At 40.7% G+C, this 21,426-nt stretch overlaps 1 protein-coding gene across 3 annotated transcripts in view; it reads right to left on the reverse strand.

Annotated features, from left to right (window-relative positions):
* The window catches only part of TSPAN4 (tetraspanin 4), a 420,491-nt gene that overhangs the window by 269,334 nt on the left and 129,731 nt on the right, over positions 1-21,426 (reverse strand). For 2 of the 3 annotated variants that reach the window (XM_066552988.1, XM_066552989.1), the window contains exon 3: positions 2,053-2,134. The gene's annotated coding sequence lies outside the window, so the exon portion shown is untranslated. Of the gene's footprint in view, positions 1-2,052; positions 2,135-14,790; positions 14,814-21,426 lie in introns of those variants that run through there. The other variant, XM_066552990.1, reaches the window with a different exon arrangement.

The raw sequence follows: 21,426 nt of genomic DNA on the forward strand, positions 1-21,426 counted from the left end.
CAAACCTTGCCTGGAAGCTCTGCTGAGTTAAATATATAACAATACAAAATCAACAAAATCACTAACAATGCATAAAATTGGGTCAGTCCAACTGCTGAAGGTTTATGCTTGCTGCATCTCCTTGGCCTAAATCTGTAATTCAGTTTGAGAGTTGAAAGCAAAGTTGTTCAAGTTTTGACACAGTAATTCAGTAAATAAAACAAAAAACCCTAGTCCAATTAAAGATTATATTAGTGGGTAAATTATGGCCACACTACCAACAACTACACTACCTGTTCCATTTAATTGCAAAACCTGCATAGACAGAAAAGCCCTTTTGAGGGGCCCGTGTAACAACAGGTACTTTAGTTTTCACAGACAAAATGAAGGGAGAAAAAGTAACAAAAAGAGTTATTTTCTAGCATAAATCACTGAAATTTTATTCATTCAATTTGATTGACACAGGGTAAGGTTAACAATATAGAACAGATCTTAATTCCACTAGTAACTTAACATGGAAGTTATAGATTCAAAGGTACACATCAGAAACAAAGAAAATACATTAAAAAAAAGTGGCGGGAAAACCCACACAACCAAAACAAAGAAACAAACAACCCCCAAACACCATAAAACCACAGCAATCCAAGACCTAGAGACGTAGGAGCAGGAGGAAAATTACTGAAAATCAAGCAATGCAAAAATTCCTAAGAGACACCACCCTTTTTAGGGTGTGAGATTAACGAAGTCAAAAGTTGATATCAATTAATATCAGTGAACTTCAATTCCACTTCACACTATGGACTTTGATCAAATCTCAATTTACCTGTGCTGCAGAAGTCCACATGCATCTACATGGACTTAAATAAACACCTGCAATTCCCAGTGAAAAGAGACACCATGTCATGGTGATTGTTTCTCTGAGTGTTGTCAGTAGCTTGCAAACACTGAGTTCTTGCTATGTGCTATCACCTGTACTTTCTTGTAAACTGAAAGCCAGAAATTACTTTTCTTTCTGGGTTTCTGACAAAATCTGACTTTCCTCAGGTTGGGACTGGTCACTCTGTCACCTGTAACTGTTTAAAGGAATCCAAAATAGGAAGTATTCAAATAAAATAAAGGGAAAAGACTGAGCCTCTATTGAAAAGCTTCACCACTTCAGATATATCCATTTGGAAGTTATTACAGTGTTTTATTTCCAGCTTTAGTCTTCCAGAAGATTCAGAAATATTTTTCCCTACAGGGCTTTCAAAGGGACTGAACATAAACACCAATGCATCATCATCTTCCTTTCTGCCTACTTCAGGAGCTGCACTCTGTGAGATTATCCCAAATATATCTCAGTCTCTCAGCCATTTGTTGCTGGGTGATCAACTATATAGGTACAGCAACTCTGTCAGGTGCTGCAGCACCTCTTTTTTTAATCTGTTTATCTGTCCCTTTCCTTCCCACAGTGCGTTCTTCTACACCTTCACTGTTTTTATAACATGATTTCAAGGACTGGACCTGTTTTCTTTCCTATTCAAAATACACATGCTGTGCAAAAAAATTCAAATTTGGGGGAAAGAATGAAGATTGGCAGATTTCATGCATGACTGTTGGTTTTATTTTATTTATTATTTCAAATTTTTTTTCTTGAACAGTGAATTCTCATAATATATCAGCATTTGTCATAAATCAAACAAGAAAAAAAGTGATCTGAATATGAAGGAATACAGTTGTGCTCAGTATTCAGGTAAACAACAGCCAGATCATATGAAGTTAGTTTGCCAGTAAGAAAAAACAGAGAATCCTGGGCTAATAATTCAATTCCCACTTCAGTCCCCTCACACAAAGGGCTCACTACAATGTCTTTCCAGGGCACCACACCCCAGGGGAAAGAAGGAAACACAACCCACATTAGCAGTAAGCAGCATCTCCTGGTACCAGTCTGATCATTATATCAACTGTACTACTTTCTGCAGATTGTCATTTCTGCTCTCTACAAAGCCATCCACTGAGGCCTGCAGTTGAAATGTAATTATCTACTCAGAAAGTTCTTTCAAATCAATAAATAGATCACAACTGCTCACGTACCTGATGGAGGAACAGGAGCTCAGAGCACTTGAAGTGATCCCAGCTGACAAGGTGGCCTCTCTGCAGCCAGCACACTGGGGACCTGCAAAACAAGGCCTGTGTGTCAGAAGTTGCACATCTTTTACAAAATGCAAGGAAAAAACTCTTTCTTACCATGGCTTTGAGAGGGACAGTAAAGGATGGTGCACGAAACCACAGCTTGGCTCCTGAAGTTGCCAGAATGACAACACCCACCAATGGCAGCAGGAGCAGAGCAAGGGGAGACGTCACATTCTAAAGCTGGTGGGATGATGTTCTTCATTCTCAGTGGGATTTAAACTCCTTTCTCCCATGGGCACTTCTGAACATCACACACAGCATGTTTCCACTTAGTCCCATACTCAAGCACTTCATTAGAACAGGGCAGCATTATCAGCTTCTTTGCATAATCTGAATCCTATTAAACACTGGATCAGATATGAGCACTTCATGGACTTGAGACTCAAAAAACATGTACATAAATTCTACACATCCAGAGTATATAATGTATACATCCAATACTGGGGGATGGGGGAGGTGGGGAAGTTGATTGAAAGACAAAGTACAAGAAACTGAAAAGAAAAATTTAAAATCAGCTTTCTAAAATCAAAATATTTTCATAAAACACAGAGCATTAGAATCTCTGTCTTGCTTACTATTTTGGTTTTTAAGGAAGTTATACTTCTGGGTTTTTTTGTATAACCACAGAAACTACTTTTTCATTTATAGCTTTAAAAGAAAGCAGAGCTCTCCCCAAAATCTCATGCATACAGAAATTGAAAAGATTTTTTTAAACTTACTAAATTTAAAAAAAAACAAAAATCAAAAGAACCCCATTAGTAGAACAGCAAAAGGCATCATTAGTGGGACTATACAGTACAAAAGAATGAAGTAACTGTACATAGCACTGGATGAGACAAGGCAGATGAAAAATTAAACCTCCATCTCAGATCAGGTCATTGCCCACATGATGCCCTGTATTAAAACTGAACTTCACAGAATCTCAGGCTGGGTGAGGTTGGAAGGGGGCCCTGGAGGACATCTGATCCAACTGTCTGGCTCAAGCAGGGGCACTCAGAGCAGGTTGTCCAGAATTGTATCAGACAGCTTTTAAAGATCTCCAACAACAAGGCTGCACAACCTCTCTGGGCAGCCTGTGCCAGCACTCAGACACCCTCACAGCAAGAGTATTTTCCTGATGTTCACACAGAACTTCCTCTGTTTCATCTGTGCTTCTGTTCCTGTCACTGGGCACCAATGAAAAGAGCCTCACTCCCATCTTCTTTGTACCCTCCCTTGAGCTATTTATACATATTGATAAGATTCCCCAAGTCTTCTCCTCTAAAAGCTGAATAGTCCCAGCTCTCTCAACTCAGCCCTTCTCCATTACTCATCTCTGTGGCACTTCACTTCCATCATGATGACACTCACATACAAATGCACACTGCTTCCCCATGCACACGAAGTCTCATCAAAGCCGACAGGACACTTGGCAAGTGCAGATGTTAGATGCCCTTCCAATGCAAACTGCCTGGGAATCAGCACCCCAATAACTTGAGATTTCAGTAAAAAGGTGACAGGGTGACACTTCCCTTCTTCCAGGAGCCCAGAGAACTTGAGAAGAAATGCTCTACCAAGTGCTGTGGCTCTATTCATGCTTCTCACCCCCCACCACCCCAATTAAGGACTGTCTGAAAGGTTTTGAAGGGAAGGCTTTTAAGCAAAGAATGTTATAAGTAGAATAACAAGTGTTTTTATGCCAATGCAATGACTTCCATAGTTATTAAGGCAGAATTCGTAGACTTGGAGAAACAAAAACCACCAGGAATGGACAATTAAGAGTACAGATTAATCCTCAAAGACAAGATGCCTAAAGACCTAATAAAGGAAATTTCATTTCCTTTCGGGAAGGGAAACAAAATCTTGTGAAACAGAAAAGAAAGACTTACAAACACTCTGGAAAGGAGATAGGATCAAATGAAATGCAATTGAAAAAAATGCAAAAAACCCCATAAATTGGCACATTTAGTGACTACAAGAAAATTGACCGGGATTACATGAGGTGCAAAGGAACAAAACATGCCAAAACTAACCTCACAGATGTTGCAAAATCAGGGGAAAAAATCAAGAAGGAAGACACAACTTTGAGAGAAAGATATGAGGGACATGGCACAGATACTGAAGAAAAAAAAATTTCACCAAAGTGACAGCCATCAAAAGGCATGGGATGCCATGAAGTGCAGGGACAAGGACCAAAGCTTGCCCAATTGATCCCCATTGAAATCACAAGATTTTGTTTCCCTTCCTGAAAGGAAATAGCCTGACTGAAACCAGTGAGATCAGAGAGGAGATCTAACTCTTTCAAAAGGCCTGCAAGGCGTTTGATGCTTCTTTTACCAGCAGGTTTTCCCTGCCTTTGGTTGAAACTTATCCAAAAAGGTGAACTTCAAACACCTTTTTCAAGTGACGAGGATGACACTGGAGGATGCCCTTTATTCAACCAGACAGACTCCACAGGAACAAACACAGATGTTCAGCACTCCTATCTTCAACTTCACGACTTAAAAAAAACAAAACCTGCATGGTCTAATTACAGAATAAATAAAACAGATTAATTAGATTAGACAGTCAGAAGAAATAAGGCCATTCCTTCCCATTTCAGCACAGACTCAGTACAGGAGATGTACCAAGAAGGAAAAAAAAAATCTATTGCACAAATTAAACAATTCAAGTACAGCACTAGTAGATCTTTCAGGAAATAAGCAATTCTAGTTGGGAAAGGAGACTATGAACTACTGATTGCATCAATGTGTCCCTACCCACTTCTGAACCCTTCTGCTGCCTAGAACAGCATTACTGTGTCAGGCACGGAGCCTGAAGTGCCATGCAAGGTACAAAATCTGCTCTCCCTCATAATGTCTTTTATCCAAATCACACCCATACCACAGGAACAGATTATTCACAACTGGAGAAATGCATCCAAAGTCTATTTCCCAGCAGCTTTTAAGAGAGGACTTCATAGAAGTGAGGCAAGAATGGAAACCATCTTGGAAGAGTGCTATGTAGTAAAAAGGACCTCTTTGGGACAAATGTGTCTTTATTTTGTTTCCAGCTTATTATAAAGAAGAAAATCCCATTATTGTTCCAGTTTCAAATACCAAAAGCAACAAAACCAACAAAAATTTGAGTAAACTTATAGGTGAATTGTTTATACAATGTTTCTGCTTTGTTTCCAAGCCAGAAATGTGCTTGTATGTATTCTGTATACTTGATCTAGCTTGATTTATAGCATTAGATAGAGAATTTGCTTGACCTAATGAACCCTCCTAGAGATCACCACAACCTCAACCCTTGCTGTAAATCCTTCCTCATTTTAGCACAGTGTTCTACATATAAAAATACAACTGATCAGACACATAGCCCAGAAATCAATTCTGAACTATTGCCTGAAGCCAAGGAGAAGCTCTTTTGCCCACCTAATGAAACATATCTATGGGCAACAATGCTAAAATTTAAAACTTAATTAATTATAAAATTACAATAAATAAAATTAATAGCATAGAAACCATTATTAAAATCTAAAATAGATTTCTTCCCTTTTCATTAATCTTTTTGGTTTATGAACTTAGTTTTTTCATGTCTGCCAGAAAACTAGATAACAAGGTATGTCAGCAACCATTTTGTTGAACGTGTCTAAAGCCATACTGACCCCATCAAAACACTGACCACAAAGTTCTTCTTTTAAGTTTTTCATTTAACTCTCAAAGGATAAAAACTCGAGGTCTCTTTGTTGTCATAATCCAGAAGCTCTGCTAGCTCAAGACTGCAGCTGTTGATTTTTCACTGAGGTTGGTTCACATTATTGCACAGAACAAGCTCAAGGCCAGTGCAACTTCAGGCTAACTTGACATCAATCACACTGTGACTTCTCAAACTCTTGCTACAGAAGCTCCCTTCAACAAAAAATTAAGCTTCTGAGCCTGTGATTATGTATTCAGCCTAACTAGTCCCAGTTAAAGCAAAAGGGGTGTAATGTCAAAAAAATGTTCCTGTCCCCTTATTTGCTTGGTGTTCATTTAAATTCTGCCTGTCCTGGAAGGAGGAAAGTGCTGTAGATGTTTTGAAAGATTAAATGAGAGTTTATTCAATAGCACTGCAGTCAATACTTTCTTTAATCAAATAAAATAATATCCTAGGAACATATATAGTGGATTTTTTGTATGAAAGTCTCAATAGCATTCTTAAAAATGCATACCCAGTGCTGACACTGAAACATATCCAATCATCTTAGAATCATAAATAATTGCTTTGAAAGCTTCATGCAAAGGCAAATTCCTTGCTCTTCTACAGCCATTCCAACTGATACAAAGAGCTCAGTTTTCAGGGGGAAGAAAAAAAATATCACAAACACAAACCAGATATCTGAAGGGCAGTGGCTGTATGGCCAATGTTAAACAGATTAGAATAAATAAATTATATTTTCATCATGTCCTAAATGAGACAAACAGGGCAGACTGTCCCGGGAGGGAAGACATCTCTAGCTCAAGACCTCCATGCCTTGGTACACAAGGTTCAGCCTTGGCTGAAATTTGGGATTAAGAGCAGGTCTGACTCAGCTGCCAAGGACAGTCAGGCATCTGAAAGGAGTGGGGAACCCTCTAAATGCAGATTAGAAAATACATGAATGCCAGCCATGTGAGCCACAGTCTTTGCCCTTCCAGCTGGAGAGCTCTAATGAGCACAATCTTTGCAGGTGGGTCCCACCTGTGAGTGTGTTTTTAAGCAAGGAGGATCACATCACACACACAGACCCATCGGACACATCAGCCATTCATTACCTCCTCATCTCCCCTGATGTTTGACACTCCTTACCAAAGGAAGCCTTGTCAGAAAACAATTTTTTCAAAAACAGTGGCACACTGAAGACTCTGTTTTTCACCAGGACTCAAAATCAGTACATTTTCCAGTCCTTTGTGAAACATTTCTTTTCAGCATTATTAATTGCATTGTTTTCATTTCAAGGGAGAAATGATTGACAAAATGCTTTACCACCAATAAAGAATCACTAATTCTGACATTTATGTGGAAAAAGTAACTATCAAAAGAGTCATTTTGGTGTAAGAATTTGACAGCTCATTGACAACAGCCCTCCCCACCCTTGCCGTGTCCGTGGAAGAGCCCTGATGGTGCTGTCTGCTGCCTTAAGACAGCATCATCTATAAATGCCTACTACCAAAAGGCAATTTAAAGCCTGGGGTATCAAAAGTCAATTGAATCTGGAATTTCTCAATGCATGGCCTCCTGTAGCTGATTTTTGCCTTCTCTATATATTCTCATCTCACTATTTGCAGGGATCCTCAGGGATCACATTGCTCTGCATCTCCTGAAGCAACAGAGCAGAAAGAGAAAAGGACTGAATTGTCTTTCTTTCTTTCCCTTGACAGAAATAACTCTGCTCCTGACAGGCTGCATGGTAGCAGAATGCTGCAGTCAACTATTTGATAAGAGAAGGCAGGAATGATGAGCTTCACAGCCTCCCAAATCCAACACAGACATCTAAATATGTTACCCCTTGCACTGCATATTAGCTTGGCACAGAAATTTTTTGTGTCAATGCTGTATACAGATTGTTCACAAGTAAATAAGATTAGAGGCCAAGGCTGGGAAAGCTCATTCCCCAAATAATAAATTCCAGCAGCTCAAACAGAGATCAGTATCATGGAGAATAGGACAGTACTGATTAAAGAGAAGTCACCCAGCTTCACCCTGGAGCAACTCATGTAGCTGAGGTATTCCAGAGAATAAATCCCTATTTGATCTTCTCATATTTTCTCATCAGATATAATTTAGCAACAAGTATGCCTAAACTGTCCGGAAGCCAGCACAGTCCTGAGGAAAACAAAACCTTACATCAACCTTCTGAAGGTTGCAGGACCAGATACAGAAATGAGACTGCAAGGAAGTGAGGATATTACTCCTGTCCTCAGAGACCCAGCAGACTTAGAAAAATGACAAAGGCCTTTTGCAATGCATTTCAACTCCTGCACGTGAAATCAGAAAGATTATAAAATGTCAAGGCAATTCAATCTTTTGCTTTTGCTTACAAAGAGCAAGCCATTTATCTAAAGCACACTTGAGGGGCTTTCATCTTATCTGATTCTTAGGAGACATTTAAAATAACAGGACAAGGAAGGTAAATTCTGTACTCCAGCATATGACTGCAGAGAGCAGGGACAGTTATGCAGGTGAGAATAAGGAGGAAATTAGTGTGGGATCACACCTGCCCTCCTCCCTAGCTTCCACTGACAACTGAACTATTGTGGTTCATCCCTAACAGCAGCAGTTGCAAGGACAAAATTACCAGGAATTCACTGATTGTCAGTCCTGCAATATCCAGTATTGCTGCTGGCAGCAGTTTTCAGGGAATTCCTCATACACAAGGCACTGAAATGGAAGAGTTCGGATGCTTTCTGCTTGTGCCTGGGGACACCCCTGGCTGGGCTCTGCTCAGCAAGATTGGTGATCAAGACTTCATCCTGTCCCAGCTATGCCTACTTCAGTTGGGCTTTCTTTGCTCTGGGACGAGACAGAAGCATTTAAAACACAGAAAATTTTAACCCAGGGTTGAAAGCACATTTTTCAATGCTCTTCCACTACCATGCTAGAAATGAACACATTCTTTTCTGTGAAGACACACAACACTCAAAAACACTGAGGTAAATTCAAATAAAGGTTTTATAATTTTCCTGACTTTCACAAAGTTTTTCTGGTTTCAGGCTGGCATTTTCAATGTTAAAAAATAAATAAAAAAGAAGGGGGGAAAAGAATCCCTGCCAAGACCAACCAAAGCCCTGGTAAGTGAGAAGATACCCATATCTCAGGAATAACACATTTATTTGCTATGGAGCTGTAATAAAGCTCAAACCCCTGGCCCTTGCCTTGTTCACAAAATCTCGTGCCTGGCCCTCTGCTCCCTGCCCCAGCCTCGGACCTGCCTCATCTCCAAGCACAACCTTAGAGAAGTATAAAAAGCTTTCAGCACAAGTCTAACATGCAGCCATCCATACTGCAAGATGATCCCTTTTCAGTTGAGCTGTTCAGTAGCAATAATTTCCAATGCTTTCCTCTTTGCCACAAAGTAAATCATTGAAAATTCTTTAACAAACCCACAGCAGTTAAATTGCTCTCTTACCTTTCTCTATAATCTAATTTGCATTAATTACATTCAGCTTAATGGAAGCAATTATTTAATCAGTACAAACTGGTGGTCATGTACATACTCCTGTTGAAATATTTTGGGTTGGACACAGACCAATGACCTGCTGAATTGCACAGCACCTGATCACAAAGTTATGAAAAGTCCAACAGAAAACTCTCTAGACAGTACACAGCTTTTGTTTTCAAAAAGCTGTGATACCAGAGGAATGAAACTCAGAGGGTTGACATATTCAGCTTTGAAACACTCACCCTTCCATTAAATGAGTTTAACTGGTGCAGAAATCAGTAAATTATTTCCTACTATTCCCAATATTAATAGGTGACTGCTGCTGATATGTACATTGTAGGGGACAGGCTGAGAACCCCACTGCACTGAGAGCTGAGTACTCATGCTCGTACAGCATTTTAACAAGTACACATCTGGATGGCATCCACAAAAGACAGGAGGAAGAAGGCTGGCTGGCCTATGTGTCTTTCTTGAATATAAGATACTTCAGGTACTTGCCTAAGGACACTTCACTGAAGTTAATGAATTTTGTCAGGGAATTATTTTAAATAATGCCTTTAAATATACTTTTCTCCCACCTTGTAAAGAACACTGTGCTGGAAAGTTTATGGAGACAGACACAGTTTAAAAACACCCTCTTGAAAAACACCCTCTACCTCATGTGCAGAACAGAGACAGCAATGAAAACTGAGACTTTATTCTGCAATTCTGGCTGGAATTCAGAGTGCCACCAAAGAGAATGGCCACTCTTAGGGATCACATAGGATTGGTCCAAAAAAAATGCACTTCAAATGTGAAGGTTCCCATGGAAAGGCCAAGATATTTACCAAAATCCTCAGCTGACCTCCAGAGAATTTATAACCAGATCACAAGACACAGCCTTAACCTATTTACAAGCTGAAGAAATCCACATGTGATGCTGATGCTCCCACCACCCTCCCACAGGGATGGATCACAGCACACAACGTGCAGAGCGGCTACAGGCCTCCCGAGGCACTTGACAAATCTATGGCAAATACACCTAGACCTCATTTTGTTGAGGGCTGCAAGTCAGCTGAGGATGAAATGAGAAGGGACTGACAAAGTTTAAAAGACCAATTCATGGGTCTTGCTCTGCAAAGCAGCTGCTCACACTTCACTGGTAATTTCTCATTAGCACTGAGTGTTTGCTCTCTGGGAGTGCTCAGTCATTTTGTACCACACATGAAAGTCCTAGCCCAATACCAAAGGGCTGCCTCACCTTCTTTTTCTCCTCCTCCCCTTAATTAAAATGATTTCCAGGAATTAGCAGCCCTCACCTGTTTGTTTTAAACAGCAACTTCTTTACATTCCCACTAAAATTATAGAAATATATGAAGCTTAAGTGCCGTTCTGCACAGAGGGTGCTGAAAAATTAAAAACTTTTTCTTCGTTGGAATGAGTCCAAAATATTGTCATGCCAACTGTGCTTCTAAAGATACAGGCAAGATAAATTGAACAACGTAATCTACACTTTAACAAACTAGAGATATATCTGACTCCCAGATAACTAACAAATTGACAATCAGAGAAATTAAGGCCAGAATATGGAAATTTCTTCTCTCACTTCCTATCACCTTTACCTGCACATCTTCTAATGATCCCAGCTTTTCATTTTACAGGATATTAAAAAAAAAGGAAAAGCAGACAACTCAAAATTTATGAGGAGCCAAGCAACCCTACTGAGTGCCACCTTTCTTGTTTCATTCGTCATGCCACTGGCTAAAATTAGTTTTGCAGTCTCCTTCACTTAACAGCCCTATGTATCTTGCATTTATTTGTCTCCCTGTCTAGAAGCTTTTAATACCATTTACCAACATTCATTTCTTCTCAGCTGCCTTCCTCCCTCCAGGGTTATCAGTACAGCCTTATGGGAACTCAGGAAAATACATTTTCTACCGTTTATGTTCCCAGCTCCTCAGGGCAAGGCACTGCACTTGCCCTCCTTAGGCAGAAGAGGACCAGGTGGGACACTTTCCACTACAGGCTAAAAAGGCTGCTATTTAAACCTGGATGCTTACAGAAGTGACTTGCTGGTACCACCAGAGGCTCAGGAGCAAAAAATGAAAGGGTAGTCAAAGCCAAGTTTTTTTTCCTGTACACAGGAATCAGGCCAGAAGGGTTGGGGTTTAAAATATAATGACAGTATAAAAATGCAAAAGTGCTTTTTCTTGGCAGGTATTTGTTTCTCATTCCCTGGGTTTTCTGTATATGTTCTACAGCATTTAAATCTAGCTGTTGAAGCCTCAAAAGCACAAAGGTACCTAATACAATATTCCAACCAAGTTCCTCTAAGAAATGCCTCAAAGCCATTTGACTGAAGGAAGAAGCAGAAACATTTACCATCAGGTGGCCTTCTCAGCTACAGAAATTTGCATCACAAGCATCAGCACTCTAGTGCTATTTGCAAAAGCTAAGTTTGCCAGGGCTGAAAATAATATTCAGTAGCAATAAAAACTACTGACTGTGGCTTGTAGTGAAGGAAAACTTTCTAGATAACTATTTCAAACTATGGTTGAGATACCAATTCATGTGTGGGACCAGTCAAGACTCTGCTGGTTAACAGCCAAGAGGCTCCAAGGAGGCCCATCTTTTACAGAGTTTCAACCTTCTTTCAAAGCAGAGGGAAAAAAAAGACTGTAGCAAAAGTGAATTGAAAAGTAAGGTGCCAAAGCAAGAGAAAAACTGGAACTCAAGAGGGTGATGTGATTTTCTGACATAACCAGGACTTGTGACTCTCTCCTAGGTGGAATATACAGAAGGTCAGACAAAGATGTGGACAGACAAAGCAGCACATGGAAGACTAAGGAGAGCAATATACAAAACTTTTTCTGAGCCACTTGCTAACCCAGAGGCTAACTTAGACTGGGGTTCTCTTCCTTATGATAAGAGAGAGTGAGGAAAGATATGGCATGTCCTGGATAATATAATACTTAGAAAATCTTGTTTCCTCAAAAAAAAAAAAAAAAAAAAAAAAAAAGGAAACCAAACAGCAAGACAAAGTTGTTCAAATTCTATTTCAGCTTCAACATTCTTGTCAACCTGTCCTGCATACAAACCTTTCTTGTCAGCTCTTTCTGGACCCCTGCTACTAGTCCTGACTGCTCACAGGCCTGCCTGCCAGTACCAGCAATGCTTCTTGCATTTTTCTTCTCTCTGACACTCTTTCAAATACTCATTCCAGCAACAGATATCAAAATGATAAGGGCAGCAGAACAGAACAACAGTTTACTCTTATCAAATAAAGGGAACAAGGTAGCCTTGGAGAAGTAGATAAGGCCAACAAAACAGAAGTCATGCAAAACACAAGCAGGATGCCAGCTCAGCTCTGCAAGGCTGGTACAGTAAAGTTATGCAAAACAATCACACCGCAGGCACTCAAAAGTGGGGGTCGAGGGCCAGCCCCCTACAAAGCACACTCACCATCAAAGACAGACCCCAAAGAACCATGTAAGGACTTCTGATAAGGGGTGTGACTATGTAAAATAAAGTCATCCCTACACACCAAGTAAGCGGGGAGAGCTAATGAATGTGTAATCAGTGTGTACAATAAAAGCCCTGCTTACCCGACGCCCGGCGCACTGGAGCCTCCGAGTGCCCCGCGCTGCCCTGAGGAATGCCTGCTTTCTAATACCCAAAACTGTGTTAGAAAGTCTCTGTCTGGCCGATTTCGGTATCGTTTCTGGCAACTCCCAATGGGAAACTCTGCCTGATCTCCCATGGATCCGAGGGATCTCTGGATCTTCGCACCAGCACCGGGACTTTCCTGGAGAAGACCACAGATCCCCGGACCAGTCTGGGACACAGGTAAGATCCTATTTGATAACAAGGCATTCTTTCACGGATCCTGCCCATATAAGACGTGTGGTGTGGCTCTTCCAGGGCATTGGGTGGGTTATTTGGTATTCCAGAATTTGCTATTTTACTTGGTTTTATCAATCCATAATTGCTTTGTATTTGCATTTGTATCTGTATTGTAGTATTTTAGGTTTACTATTCAGAGATGGGCAGTGGACAATCTAAAAGGGGCATTGTGAAAAAATCCCCACTTGGTTGCCTTTTGCAACATTGGAAAAAGATTGGAGGCCCCCCTGGGGGACCAGCGACCAGGGAGAATTTGATTAAGTGTTGCAATCAGCGGTGGCCATTGTACCAACTAGACTCTGGAGAAAAGTGGCCACAAAATGGAACCTTGAATTATAATACACTGTTAAAGTTAATGTTGTTTTTAAGACGGGAACAGAAATGGGATGAAGTTATGTATGCTGATATGTTTTTCACTTTACGGAATCATCCTGAATGGCAGAAAGATTGTGGCTTGAATCCAGCCCCCTCAGACCCTTTTGCACTGGCTCTTGAAAGGGAGAATCAAGGAAAATGGTTAAAACGTTGTTGTTCTATGTGCAGCACAGGACAAACTTGTTCTAAACATCTCCCCAGTAGGAAGGATGATTTAAATGTTATGGTCAGTCCTAACTGCAGGTTAGATGGGGGAACAGAAAACCAGGCTGCTGAGACTGATATTATGAGAGAAGTGGCACATAAAGAGGTGGATTTATCAGGTCTAAAAGAGAAGATGGAGAGGACAGGGAGGATGTATCGAGGAGCAGAGGAGACAGAAGAGATAGAGAGGAGGGTGAATCAAGGAACAGAGGGTTTTAGTCTGACTGCAGAGACAGCTAAAGCTAAACACAGAGATGTGAGAGCAGCTGCCTTCCATCAGGCAGCTGGTATGGATGGTCCAATTACAGTAGAAGTTCCATTGTCAATAACAGACCTTAATAATTGGAAGTTGATGGCTGGCACCTATCAAGATGACCCAGACAAAATGGCAAAAGCATTTGAAATGATGATAAAACTTCAGGATCCAGACTGGAAGGATATAGATGCTATATTAGAAATGCTGTTTGACAGTACAGAAAGAGAGATAGTTCTTAAAGCCAGTAGGAGGTTTGTGGAAGAGCAGATTTTGACAGGTAACTTGTCAGGTACACTGGACAATAATTTTCCCACTGAGGATCCCAAGTGGGACCCTAATGTGCCCATGTTTAGAGAGAGATTAAATAGATATCAACAATGGATACTATATGGAATTAGAAATGCCATACCAAAGGCTACCAATATGTCAAAATTATTTGAAATTAAGCAGGATGGTAAGGAATCACCTAGTGAATTTTTAAATTGCCTGAAAGAAATGGCTCAAAAATATACTAATATTGATCCTGAAACAGAGGAAGGAAAAACTCAATTAGCCATATTTGTGAGGCAATCCTCAGATGATATTAGAATGAAATTACAACAGGTTCAGGGACAAGACCAGTATGATTTAGAGAAGCTGTTAGATGTTGCTTGGGGAGTTTTTCAGAACAGAGAAAAACAGCAAGAAATAACTAAACAAAAAGTAGTTGGAGTTAATGAAGGAATTTCTGGAGGAATGGTGCCCCCAGGGACAGAAAGGGGACGAGGATGTGGCCAACCTGTGACTGTCACTGGCGATGACTGAGGGGGACTGGAGGATTCTTCCCTGGCAGAACCTCTGATTACAGCTAAGCTGGGGAACAAGGAAGAAAATGAGGAGGTTAGATTTTTAGTAGACACAGGAGCTAGTAACATAGTGCTAAATACAGTAAGAGGAAACTTGAGTAATGATTCTCTAAAAATTGTTGGTGCAACAGGGAATTACAAACTCGGCCATTTTTCAACCCATTCATTTTAAATTAGGAAAATAGTGGATGACACACCAGTTTTTGCATCTACCCAATTTGCCAAAGCCTCTCCTCAAGAGAGAATTTTTGGAAAAACTAAATGCTGAAATCAAATTTTAAAATGGCAAAATACTGGTTATTATTCCAGAATCTAATTATGTGGAAGCCTCTATTTTTGCATTTCAGCCTCTGCAACTGGACATGATACATCTGCCAGTATCACTTGAGGATGCAGTGATCCTGATAGTCTGGGCTGGAGAGGCGCCCAGGTGATCCAAGCCTGTAAGAATTAAATTGAAAGCTAGAGCAGGACCAGTAAAGCAAAAGCAGTACCCTTTGAAAATAGAAAGTCATAAGGGGTTATAACGCCTTGTGGAAAAATGTATAAAATATGGCCTATTGAAGGAATGTGAATCCAAATTTAATACTTCTAGTCTGCCAGTTAAGAATGCAAACTGAAGGAAAGGCTTACCAGCTAGTACAGGACCTTAGAGCCATAAAAAAGATAGAAAATATACACCCAGAAGCAGCAAATCCTTATACCTTACTACAACTTTGAGTGAAAAATTAAAATGGTTTAGACTATTAGATTTGAAAAATGCCTTTTTCTGCATCCCTTTGAGTACTGAGAGTCAAGAGCTATATGCTTTTGAATGGGAAAATCCAAACAGAGAAATAACCCCACCACATTTGGAAATCAATGGGCAAAAGAACCGGAGGAATGGAAAAATCAGAACCCTACTGGAGTCTCGTTACAGTGTGCAGATGACATTCTGATAGCCACTGAAACTAAACAGCAATGCTCGTATCAGACTGTGGCCTTGCTGAATTTTCTGGGACTAACTGGATACAGAGGATCCAAGGACAAAGCAGAAATACTCCAGACCACAGTAACCCACTTGGGATTATAAATTCTCCAAGGACAAGGGAGGCTGCAACAGGAATGAAAAGCAGCAATTTACCAACGCCCACTGGCACAAACGGTAAGAGAGTTATGTGCATTGCTTGGGATGGTGGGATGGTCTCCTGCGGGTTAGCAATTGTGGGCTGCTAGGAAAGCCTCTATATGAGCTCTTGAAGACAGCTCAGAGGACATTCTAGTCTGCACTCATGATTCATGGGCTGCCTTTTTACAACTCAAGCAAGCCCTTATGCAGGCTCTGCTTTGGGGGGCTCCCTGTGCCTGTTTGAACTATTTACCTATGAAAGACATTATGTAGCACAGTGAGTGCTGCCGCAGTTCCTTGGGGAGCAAAGGAGAGCTGTGGCCTACTTTACAAAGCAACTAAATGTCAGCCAGGGCTGGTCTAGTTGTCTGAGGACAGTAGCACAGTAGCAGCTCCAGTTCTTTGATCCAGGAGGTTCAAAAACTTTGGGATTGTCATTTTTGTGTCACATGTGGTACAGTCAGTACTCAAGCAAAAAGGAGGCCACTGGCTCTCTCCCAGCAAGATGCTGAAGTACCACGTAGTCTTGCTGCAGCAAGACAATGTGACAATCAAAACAACTTCTGTCATTAACCCTGCTGTGTCCTTATCTGCCCAATAGGTAGAAGGAACCCCACAGTATGACTGAGTTTTGCTTTGTTTGCTTACAAACTACAGAAGAAGTGTATTCCAGCAGACCTGATTTGGGAGACAGACCCTTGGCAAGTCCTGATTGAGAGATGCTTACTGATGGAAGCATCTTCCAAAATGGGAAATGACTATCTGGATATGCAGTGACTACACACCATGAGGTAATCAAATCAGGGGCACTCCCCCCAATGTGTAATGGCACTCACTTGAGCTTTGGAATTGAGTACAAGAAAATGAGCTAACATTTGGACTGATTCAAAATGCAAAAATTTTGGAGTGTGCATGCACCCAGGGCCATCCGGAAAGAAAGAGGCCTTTTGACATCTCAAGGCACGTGGATCAAAAATGGAAAACAAATCTCAGATTCACTTGAAGTATCCAGGAACCAGCAGAGGTTGCTCTTATGCACTGCAGTGCACACCAAGCAGGTAAGACCAAACTGGAACTGGGGAATCATTTTGCTGATAAGGCTGAAAGAGGCTGCAGAAAAAGGCATGTTAGAAAACACATCATTAATGCCCCTGCTTGAGATACCTCTCCCAGTAGAAAAATCAGAGTATAGTGCTAGGGGCTGTTAATTAATTGAAACATAGAAGCAAAATTTGATCCATGAGGCTGCGCAGTTGCTCCAACCAGGCAAATAATAGTCCCAGAACCTATCCTGCATGAAATAGTGGATTGTGAAAATAAAGCCACTCGTTAGACTACTGGAAAACTTTTGAAACATTTGCAAACATCTATAATTGGGTTTAAAATGGCTCAGATCGTACAATCAAGAATCCAACAAATGTACAGTTTATAAAAGAAACAACTCTAAAAAAGTAGTGCTAGGAGCCATGGAATCTGGAAATGTTCCAGGTGAATACTGGCAGATTAATGTCACTGAATCACCCAGAAAAGTGGGGGTGTTAACACCTCCTAGTTCTGGGGGATAACTTTTCTGAGAGGCCAGAAGCCTTTCCTTGTCGCACCAACCAGGCTAGGGGAGTGACTAAAATACTGTTGAAGCAAATCATAACTAGATTCAGGGTACCTTTGGGAATGTCATCAGTCAGTAGTTCCCACTTTAATGCAGAAGTGGTACAATAGGTTAGGAAAGCCTTGGAAGGAATAGCTTGGGATCTTCACGCTCCTTATAGGCCCCAAGCTAGTGGCAAAGTTTACTGAATTAATTATACAAATTGCAATTGGGTAAAATATGTCAGGAAACCTCCAGGAAAGGAGTCCAAGCCTTACCTGCTGCTGTACTACAAATTAGAATTCAGCTGTGGGACAGCAGGAAAATAAGCCCCTATGAGTTGCTATATGGTCAGCCCTACCAGGTAGCACACATTCCAGGAGACACACACCTAAAAGGAGGGGTCAACTTGAATAATTACCTCATTTCTCTTCATAAAACTTCATGGGAATTACAGCGAGCAGTGGTGATCTCCAGACTGACGGGATTGGACACACTGGTGCATGAGTTCCAACCAGGAGACTGGGTCTACTTAAAAGACTGGAGAACTTCTATGCTCTAGTCAAAACAGAGGGGACCTTCCCAGCTCCTACTGACAACTTTAACTGCATTGAAATTGGGCAGAGCAAAATCACAGGTACATCATGCCAGAACTAAAAGGGACAAATTCCCTTGGGTAATCAAAAAACCCAAGATGCTTAAGTCTTGTTTTGCTATCAAAGTGGTAGAGTGTCTACGGATATCCAGGAAATTTGCAAACAAACTCAGATTTTACAACACACAGCTCCAGAAGACACCTCCTGGGGATCTGAAGAAATCTGGACCAAACTTATTTCATGGTTACCCAGCTGGACTTGGTTAAAACATCTGTTTCTAACTGTCACGACAATAATTGCTATATGTGTTTTAGGTTGCTTGTTGTAACTTGTTACACTGTAAAATGAAAAACAGATATTAAGAGACTAGTTCCCACAAGGAACTTCATCTCAAGAAAAGGGGGACTTCATAAGGACAGTAGAACAAAACATTTTACTCTTATCTTTACTCTTAGAAATAGATGAGACTGATAATACAGAAGTCAAGAGGATGCCAAAGAACCATATAAGGACTTCCAATAAGGGGTGTGACTATGTAAAATAAAGTAATCTATATATATTAAGTAAACTGGAATAGCTAATGAATATGTAACCAGTGTACATGATAAAATCTCTGCTTAGCCAACACTCAGGGCATTCAATTAATTAGAGGAAGGATTGTCTGAGTGACACTGCTCTGTTTTCCAACACTCAAAACTGTTAGAAAGTTTCTATCTGGCCGATTTTGGTATCTAAACTCCAACTGGCCTTGCAGAAAAAGCAAGGTGTCTCACAAGGCCAGTTCTGCAGGGTGTTCAGTACACCACCATGATGCCATGCAAAATGCACTTAAACTGCTGTGGTAAAGCACACTGAGTCTAATTTGAATAGAAAGTGGGGGAAAACTGCCAAGTTTCTAAGTAGGTCTCTAATAATAGGAAAATGTAAAATTTAACCTCAGGAAAGATGCAGATTACAATCATAGCCCTTAATGTTACAAACAGTGCTAAAATACTGCATATCTGCAAATGCTGTTAAATGTTCAAGTGACTTCTATGCAGTAGAAGTCACTTGAACATTTAACAGCATTTGAAGAGCAGCAAGCCCTGCTTTGCTAGAAAAGAATAACATCTTTAACTGAGCTTTTAAAAAGTGACCAAGACTTTACAAGGGTAGATTCCTAGCATTACTTGAAATGAAGACCATTTAAATAATTTCATGTTATACATCATTAAGCTGAAACATTCAAAACCAAGGTAGAGAAGAAAGCACAGCAATGATGAAGTGATCTGCCCAAGGTCACCTGAAAAATTTTCTGAGAGGCAAGAAGAGAAACTAATTTTTAAGAAATCTCTATGACCTGACCAGAAAGACAGCATTTCCTCTAACATTTTATCTTGAGGTGATTAAGATCATATATAGGTACAAACATACTTATTTATGTAAAGGCTATGCTTATCCCTGAAAAAAAAATGCAAGCAGGTATTTCCTGAGTTACCCAAGCAAACTATGTTCTGTAGCAAAAATTGGGTGTGCACAAATCAGACGTGAGTCAGTTCAGTGCTAAGGCTGTGCTCTGTTACTAAAACAGAATGCTATCTCAGATGGAATAAATGTCCCCTTCATATTTGTAATGAAGCTAATCAATTTTTGTATTGTAAAATAACCCTGTCCAGAATCTTGATGAACCACATGACATGTCTTCCAAGGACTCTATTGTTAAAGATGCCTTTTTTACTGGAATTTCAATAATTAATCATGTTATGGGGTAGTTTTATTTCTGTGTGGCTTACCCTTTGATGATCTAATTTACATTTATAATGATCTACTCTCTTGTGGATTAATTGCTTGTGTTATTTTGTCTATTAATCAGACATCAACATTTGCATTACAGATGACTGTTTGCATTATTTTCACACTACTAAATCTGGCAGCATGGTACTAATGATAAATACTTTCCTCAGTTCTAGATGTGAGATAGCGTCTCAGTCCTTTCAAACAGCAGCATTATTAGGATCTTACCACTCTTCTGAAGCAGCCTGGTCATTCTGTGGTATTAGCCACATGCATTTACTATGTCTAAGAATTCTTTTTCTACTGGCAAACCATAAATGCACTAATATTTTGTTCACCCATTGCTGTCAAATAAGCCCTGAGCAAAGGGCAGAGGGTTATGAATCTGAGGCCATCAGAGACTTTCTTTTCCTAGATCCCTGTGTACCTTTAAAAGAGTTTCACACCTTTCAGCTACTCACTGCAACTCCTTCCTGGGTGTTCCCCACAGTGTTGTCTGAAGAGCTGCTTTTTGTCAAAACCACACACCCACACTTAGGAAAAATAAATTATCAGTACTAGTATAAAACAACACCAATCATTGACCTGAGCTAGGCAACCTGATTGTGCTTGGAGGAGATAGGGGATGGACTCAGACACACTACTGTGTCCACAGGCCAGGGAGGCAGCAACCTTTGCCAGGTGGCTGTGCAGAGTCACCTCCTTCCCAGCTCAGCTAGACCCAAAGGAGCACACCTGGACCCTGCAGGGTGCACCTCTGCTCCCAGATGGTGGCACTGCATTCAGCCCTGGTGCCTTGCTCATGGTTCTCTCCCCAGAAGTGATTTAGGCACACAGGCCAACAGGGAGAGGAGGAAGAGCCTGGCTACCCCACTGCCCAAACTTAGCTGCTGTATGCTCTATTATCTGTAAAGAATTGGGAGCAATAGCATCTGCAGCAATGCTCTCCCTGGGCTGCTACTCTGACACAGAAGTTTGGGCATGGTAGGGTTGTTCTTTGCACAGGAACACACAGAACTCCACAAGTCCAAAACACTCTCACATGCAAGGGCCTTCAAGGCCAAGCTACATCAGGTCATTAAGACACATGTTGTTTCCATACAGAAGCATCCCTGGCCCATCTGGGTCAACAGCTTCAGTAACAGACTTGCTATCCTCTAAATAAAGTTTTGCTAAGCTCTGCCAGTTCCCAATTTTACAGCAGCAGAGAACAATTCAGACACGCAAAATAGTTAAACAGGTAAAATGCCAGGGTCAGAGCATAAACAAATGGTGCATCACAAGCAAACATGGTGGTAGCCATACTTCGTACAGCACAAGATAAAATTCCCAGCAGATCTGTCACACACATCTACACTCCCTCTTCTTCTTTAACTAGCATTACAACTGCTGCCTTGAAATCTATCACAGAAGAAGTAGTCCTGTGCTTGCCACAGATATTTCCAAGCCATATCTTTCCTTCTGGTATGGTGAACATTTCCTTCATGTGACTCCAGTCAGACGG

The sequence above is a fragment of the Molothrus aeneus genome, chromosome 6, assembly GCF_037042795.1.
Source record: "Molothrus aeneus isolate 106 chromosome 6, BPBGC_Maene_1.0, whole genome shotgun sequence".
Taxonomy (NCBI): Eukaryota; Metazoa; Chordata; class Aves; order Passeriformes; family Icteridae; genus Molothrus; species Molothrus aeneus.